Below are 7,036 nucleotides of genomic sequence, written 5' to 3'. Positions count from 1 at the left end.
GGTGGTCTGGTACTCCCATCTCTTTCAGAATTTTCTACAGTTTGTTGTGATAGACACAGTCAAAGGCTTTAGCACAATCAATGAAGCAGAAATAGATGTTTTTTTCTGGAAGTCCCTTGCTTTCTCTATGATCCAACAAACATTGGCAATTTGATCTCTGGTTCCTCTGACTTTCCTAAATCCAGCTTGTATATCTGGAAGTTCTTAGTTCAAGTACTGCTAAAGCCTGGCTTGAGAGATTTGGGGCATAACCTTGCTAGCATGTGAAATAAGCACACTTGGGCAGTAGTTTGAACATCCTTTGGCATTGCCCTTCTTTGGGATTGGAATGAAAACCAACCTTTTCCAGCCCTGTGGCCACTACTGAGTTTTCCAAATTTGTTGACATACTGCATGCAGCACTTTTTTGCATGCAGCACTTTAACAGCGTCATCTTTTCGAATTTGAAATAACTCAGCTGGAGTTTCATCACCTCCTCTAGCTCTGCTTATAGTAATGCTTGCTAAGGCGCACTTGTCTTCATTCACAGGACGTCTGGCGCTAGATGAGTGACCACAACATCGTGGTTATCCAGGTCATTAAGACTTTTCTTGTATAGTTCTTCTGTGTACTCTTGCCATCTCTTCTTAATCTTTTCTGCTTCTGTTAGGTCCTTACCATTTCTGTCCTTTACTGTGCCCACCCTTGCTTGGAATGTTCCCTTGATATCTCCAATTTTCTTGAATAACTCTCTAGTCTTTCCCATTCTATTATTTTCCTCTATTTCTTTGCATTCTTCATTTAAGAAGGTCTTCTTATGTCTCCTTGCTATTTTCTGGAACTCTGCATTCAGTTGGGTGTATCTTTCCCTTTCCCCCTTATTTTCACTTCTCTTCTTTAGATCTAATCCCTTGAGTCTATTCATCACCTCCACCATATAATCATAAGGGATTTGATTTAGGTCATACCTGAATGGCCTAGTGGTTCTCCCTACTTTCTTCAATTTAAGTCTGAGTTTTGCAATAAGGAGTTCGTGATCTGAGCCACAGTCAGCTCTAGGTCCTGTTTCTGCTGACTGTATAGAGCTTCTCCGTGTTCAGCTGCAAAAAAATATAATCAGTCTGATTTCAGTATTGACCATCTGGTGATGTCTGTGTGAGGGTTGTCTCTTGTGTTGTTGGAAGGTGTTTGCTATGACCAGTGCGTTCTCTTGACAAAACTCTGTTAACCTTTGCCCTGCTTTGTTCTGTACTCCAAGGATAAACTTGCCTGTTACTCCAGGTATCTCTTGACTTCCTACTATTTGCATTTCAATTCCCTATGATGAAAAAGACATCTTTTTTTTGGTGTTAATTCTAGAAGGTGTTGTAGTGCTTCATAGAAGTGGTCAAATTCAGCTTCTTTGGCATTAGTGGTTTGGTGTAGACTTGGATTACTGTAATGTTGAATGGCTTGCCTTGGAAATGAATTGAGATCATTCTGCCATTTTTGATGTTGCACCAACTACTGCATTTCAGACTCTTTTGTTGACTATGAAGTGAAGTGAAGAAGAACTAAAGACCCTCTTGATGAAAGTGAAAGAAGAGAGTGAAAAAGTTGGCTTAAAGTTCAACATTCAGAAAACTGAGATCATGGAATCTGGTCCCATCACTCCATGGCAAATAGATGGGGAAACAGTGGAAACAGACTTTATTTTTGGGGGCTCCAAAATCACTGCAGATGGTGACTGCAGCCATGAAATTAAAAGATGCTTACTCCTGGGAAGGAAAGTTATGACCAAACTAGACAGCATATTAAAAAGCAGAGGCATTACTTTGCCAACAAAGGTCCATCTAGTCAAGGCTATAGTTTTTCCAGTGGTCATGTATGGATGTGAGAGTTGCACTATAAAGAAAGCTGAGCACAGAAGAATTGATGCTTTTGAACTGTGGTGTTGGAGAAGACTCTTGAGAGTCCCTTGGACTGCAAGGAGATCCAACCAGTCCATCCTAAAGGAGATCAGTCCTGGGTGTTCATTGGAGGGACTGATGTTGAAGCTGAAACTCCAATACTTTGGCCACCTGATGTGAAGATCTGACTCATTTGAAAAGACCCTGATGCTGGGAAAGATTGAGGGAAGGAGGAGAAGGGGATGACAGAGGATGAGATTGTTGGGTGGCATCACCAACTCAATGGACATGAGTTTGGGTGGACTCTGGGCATTGCTGATGGACAGGGAGGTCTGGCGTGCTGTGGTTCATGGTTCATGGGGTCGCAAAGAGTCGGACACGACTGAGCGACTGAACTGAGCTGAACTGTTGATTATGAGGACTACTTCATTTCTTCTAAGGGATACTTGCCCACAGTAGTTGATATAATGGTCATCTGAATTAAATTAGCCTATTCCCACCCATTTTAGTTAACGGATTCCTAAGATGTTGGTGTTCACTTTTGCCTTTTCCTGCTTGACCACGTCCAATTTACCTTGACTGATGGACCTAACATTCCATGTTCCTATGCAATATTGTTCTTTACAGCATTGGACTGTACTTTCACTACCAGACACATCCACAACTGAACATCATTTCCACTTTGGCCCAACTTCTTCATTCTTTCTGGTACTATATACACACAAAAGACAGAACCCATCTCACACCTCACATACCTTAGTAGCTGCTAACCATGCAGCCTTACATAACACACCGTGCACACACGCTGGATGCCATCTCATACCAGACGCACTGAATAGGTGGGCATCTGGCCACGCACAGCATCGCTTACCTGCTTCCCTCTCCCCCGCCCTCTCTCTCTGCCCGCTCCAACATGATACGACCACACCATGCACACACAAAAAGTTGCCCATCTTGTACAGACACATACAAAAGTGAGAAAACGAGCTCCTGATTTTTCAACAGGCTGAATGGTTCTGGGAAGCACAGGTGGGGGGCCCCAGGGTCCTCTGTGGGAAGGGCTGGCAAGCTGGGTCCCAGAGACTTTTGCCAGGACTTTGGGGTGTATGTGACCCTGTGCTGACCTCCCCCAGCTACACTGGAGAGAGACCGGGGGCAGATGGGGGGTGGGCCCTGAGGGCTTCTTACTGGGCAGTCAGAGCCTTTCTGCATTTAAGTAAATAAGCTCATGTTCCAGGGCAATTTTGTCAAAAGTTCTCAGCAGACAGACCCCTGCTCAGCCTCCCACACGGAAGTCACTGTCCTTTTGAGGAGCTGGAGAATCCGGATTCTGATTTGCTTACTCAGTCCCTGCCAGGGTGGTACCTAGGTGTGTGGTGTTAGGGTGTGTGTGCAGCAGGGGCTCAGACTCCAGGAGAGGGGACGCTGTGCTTCAGGACCAGATGGTCTGGTGGGTCCTGCCCCATTGGTGAACTCATGGGCCCCCTTGGAGAACCTGCCAGGCAGGCTAGGTCCTGGAGATGCAGGGGCTGCTATGGGGGACACAGGGAGAAAATGCACCCACCCCCACCCAGTCTTCTCGGTCACAGCCACCTGCTGGCCCCATCGCCTCCAGGGCTTTGGGTGTGGACAGACTGGTTCTTGCCCTCCTATAGCTGGCAGTCTCCTGAGGGGAGAAGATAAAAACCAAGTAAACCCCAAACAAACAAGATGGGGCAACTCATGGGCAACTCATCGTGTAACACAAGATCTCTTCCCTGATATTATTACGCTGCCTTTGCTCTAGTCTTGGCAGAGACCCCTTCAGTTGCCTAATTATGAGCAAGAGACAGTTTAAGAAAGACATGCTGGCCTGGAGAAGCTTCAGTGAATGGTTGTGTGGGATGCTGATAGGAGTCTGTCTTTGATTCAGAAAAGAAACGGAAATTCAGTTTTGGTCATAACTCTGTGTGTTGAATGTTGTTTTACATAAGCGTTTCTAGATAATTTTCAGAAGCAGCGTGAAAGGCGGGTTTGTGTGGAGCTCAAAGGGCGCGCACTCCCGAGACGTGACGGCCCCAGCGCTGTGCGGGCCCGGCAGAGAGGCACAGAGAGACGCGCTGGCGAGCCTGAGGCGCCGGACGCGGCTGCGCCCTGGGAGCCCGTCCAGAGCTCAAACAAGCTCTCTCACCAAATGTGAGCAGAAAAAGTCTTTGTTTCCAAATGAATGTACTTTCCACATTATGTAAGTTTTTAAAAGTTAAGCTTCTTATTTTGAGGTACTTTATTCAAATGCAGTTGTGAGAAATAACACCAAGATTCCTTGTACACTTTGCCCAGTCTCCCCCCAATCTAAGTTCTTGCAAAACATGGGTGTCCACAATTAAGCCATAACACAGATGTGAATACAATCCATGAGCTTTTTATCCAGTTTCATTCGCATTCATTATGTGTGTGTACCTGACATGAGTGTACCCATCCCACAGTCAATATACACATGTACTTTTATGTCTTTTGTCCATATTCTAACTGCAATTTTTTTTTCTGTTGAGTTTTGAGGCCTCTTTGTATATTCTAGATACCAGTCCTTTGTTGGGTACATGGCTTGCAAATATTTTCTCCTCGTCTATGTCTACAAAACTACCTTGGATGGGAATTGCACTAAGCCTACAGATCAATCTGAAAACATTTGACATATTTACTAGGCTGAGTCCTCTGATCCATGAACATAGTATATACCTCCATTTTTTCAGGTCTTCATTGGTTACTTTCCTTACTGTTGCATAATTTTTAGCATACAGATTCTCTGTACACTTCGCTAAGCTTACACCCAAGTATTTACTTTTCTTTGATGTAACTGTGGCGAGCGGCAGCTGAGTGGTCCTGGAGCAGCGAGCAGCCAAGGGGAGATACCCCACGTCCAAGGTCAGGAACAGCGGCTGTGAGGAGATACCCCACATCCAAGGTCAGGAGCGGTGGCCGTGAGGAGATACCCCATGTCCAAGGTCAGGGGCAGCGGCTGTGAGGAGCTACCCCACATCCAAGGTAAGAGAAACCCCAGTAAGACAGCAGGCGCTGAGAGAGGGGATCAGAGGGCAGACAGACTGAAACCACAATCACAGAAAGCCAGCCAATCTGATCACACGGACCACAGCCTTGTCTAACTCAATGAAACTAAGCCATGCTGTGTAGGGCTACCCAAGACAGACGGGTTATGGTGGGAAGTTCTCACAAATTATGGTCCACTGGAGAAGGGAATGGCAAACCACTTCAGTATTCTTGCCTTGAGAACCCCATGAACAGTATGAAAAAGCAAAAAGATAGGACACTGAAAGATGAATTCCCCAGGTCGGTAGGTGCCCAATATGCTACTGGAGATCAGTGGAGAAGTAACTCCAGAAAGAATGAAGGGATGGAGCCAAAGTAAAAACAACACCTAGTTGTGGATGGGACTGGAGGTAGAAGCAAGGTCCGATTCTGTAAAGAGCAATGTTGCATAGGAACCTGGAATGTTAGGTCCATGAATCAAGGCAAATTGGAAGTGGTTAAACAGGAGATGGCAAGAGTAAATGTTGACATTCTAGGAATCAGCGAACTGTGGACTGGAATGGGTGAATTTAACTCAGATGACCAGTATACATACTACTGTGGGCAAGAATCCCTTAGAAAAAATGGAGTAACCATCATAGTCAACAAAAGAGTCTGAAATGCAGTACTTGGATGCAATCTCATAAACAACAGAATGATCTCTGTTTGTTTCCAAGGCAAACCATTCAGTATCACAGTAATCCAAGTCTATGCCCCGACCAGTAATGCTGAAGAAGCTGAAGTTGAACAGTTCTACAAAGACCTGTACAAGACCTTTTAGAACTAACACCCAAAAAAGATGTGCTTTTCATTATAGGGGACTGGAATGAAAAAGTAGGAAGTCGAGAAACACCTGGAGTAACAGGCAAATTTGGCCTTGGAGTACAGAATGAAGCAGGGCAAAGGCTAATAGAGTTTTGCCAAGAGAACGCACTGGTCATAGCAAACACCCTCTTCCAACAACACAGGAGAAGACTCTACACATGGACATCACCAGATGGCCAACACTGAAATGAGACTGATTATATTCTTTGCAGCCAAAGATGGAGAAGCTCTATACAGTCAGCAAAAACAAGACCAGGAGCTGACTGTGGCTCAGATAATGAACTTCTTATGGCCAAATTCAGACTTAAATTGAAGAAAGTGGGGAAAACCACTAGACCATTCAGGTATGACCTAAATCAAATCCTTTACGATTATACAGTGGAAGTGAGAAATAGATTTAAGGGGCTAGATCTGATAGACAGAGTGCCTGATGAACTATGGACAGAGGTTCATGACATTGTACAGGAGGCAGGGATCAAGACTATCCCCAAGAAAAAGACATGCAAAAAAGCAAAATGGCTGTCTGAGGAAGCCTTGCTACAAAAAGAAGAGCAGCGAAAAGCAAAGGAGATAAGGAAAGATATACCCATTTGAATGCAGAGTTCCAAAGAATAGCAGGGAGAGATAAGAAAGCCTTCCTCAGTGATCAGTGCAAAGAAATAGAGGAAAATAACAGAATGGGAAAGACTAGAGATCTCTTCAAGAAAATTAGAAATACCAAGAGAACATTTCATGCACAGATTCGTTCAATAAAGGACAGAAATGGTATGGCCCTAACAGAAGCAGAAGATATTAAGAAGAGGTGGCAAGAATACACAGAAGAACTGTACAAAAAAAGATCTTCATGACACAGATAATCACGATGGTATGATCCCTCACCTAGAACCAGACATCCTGGAATGTGAAGTCAAGTGGGCCTTAGGAAGCATCCCTATGAACAAAGCTAGTGGAGGTGATGGAATTCCAGTTGAGGTATTTCAAATCCTAAAAGATGATGCTGTTAAAGTGCTGCACTCAGTATGCCAGCAAATTTGGAAAACTCAGCAGAGGCCATGGGACTGGAAAAGGTCAGTTTTCATTCTAATCCCAAAGAAAGGCAATGCCAAAAAATGCTCAAACTACCACACAATTGCACTCATCTCACACGCTAGCAAAGTAATGCTCAAAATTCTCCAAGCCAGGCTTCAGCAATATGTGAATCGTGAACTTCCAGATGTTCAAGCTGGTTTTAGAAAAGGCAGAGGAACCAGAGATCAAATTGCCAACATCTGCTGGAT

The sequence above is a fragment of the Cervus elaphus genome, chromosome 6 (genome assembly GCF_910594005.1).
Source record: "Cervus elaphus chromosome 6, mCerEla1.1, whole genome shotgun sequence".
Taxonomy (NCBI): Eukaryota; Metazoa; Chordata; class Mammalia; order Artiodactyla; family Cervidae; genus Cervus; species Cervus elaphus.
Note: the sequence above shows the minus strand (reverse complement) of the source record.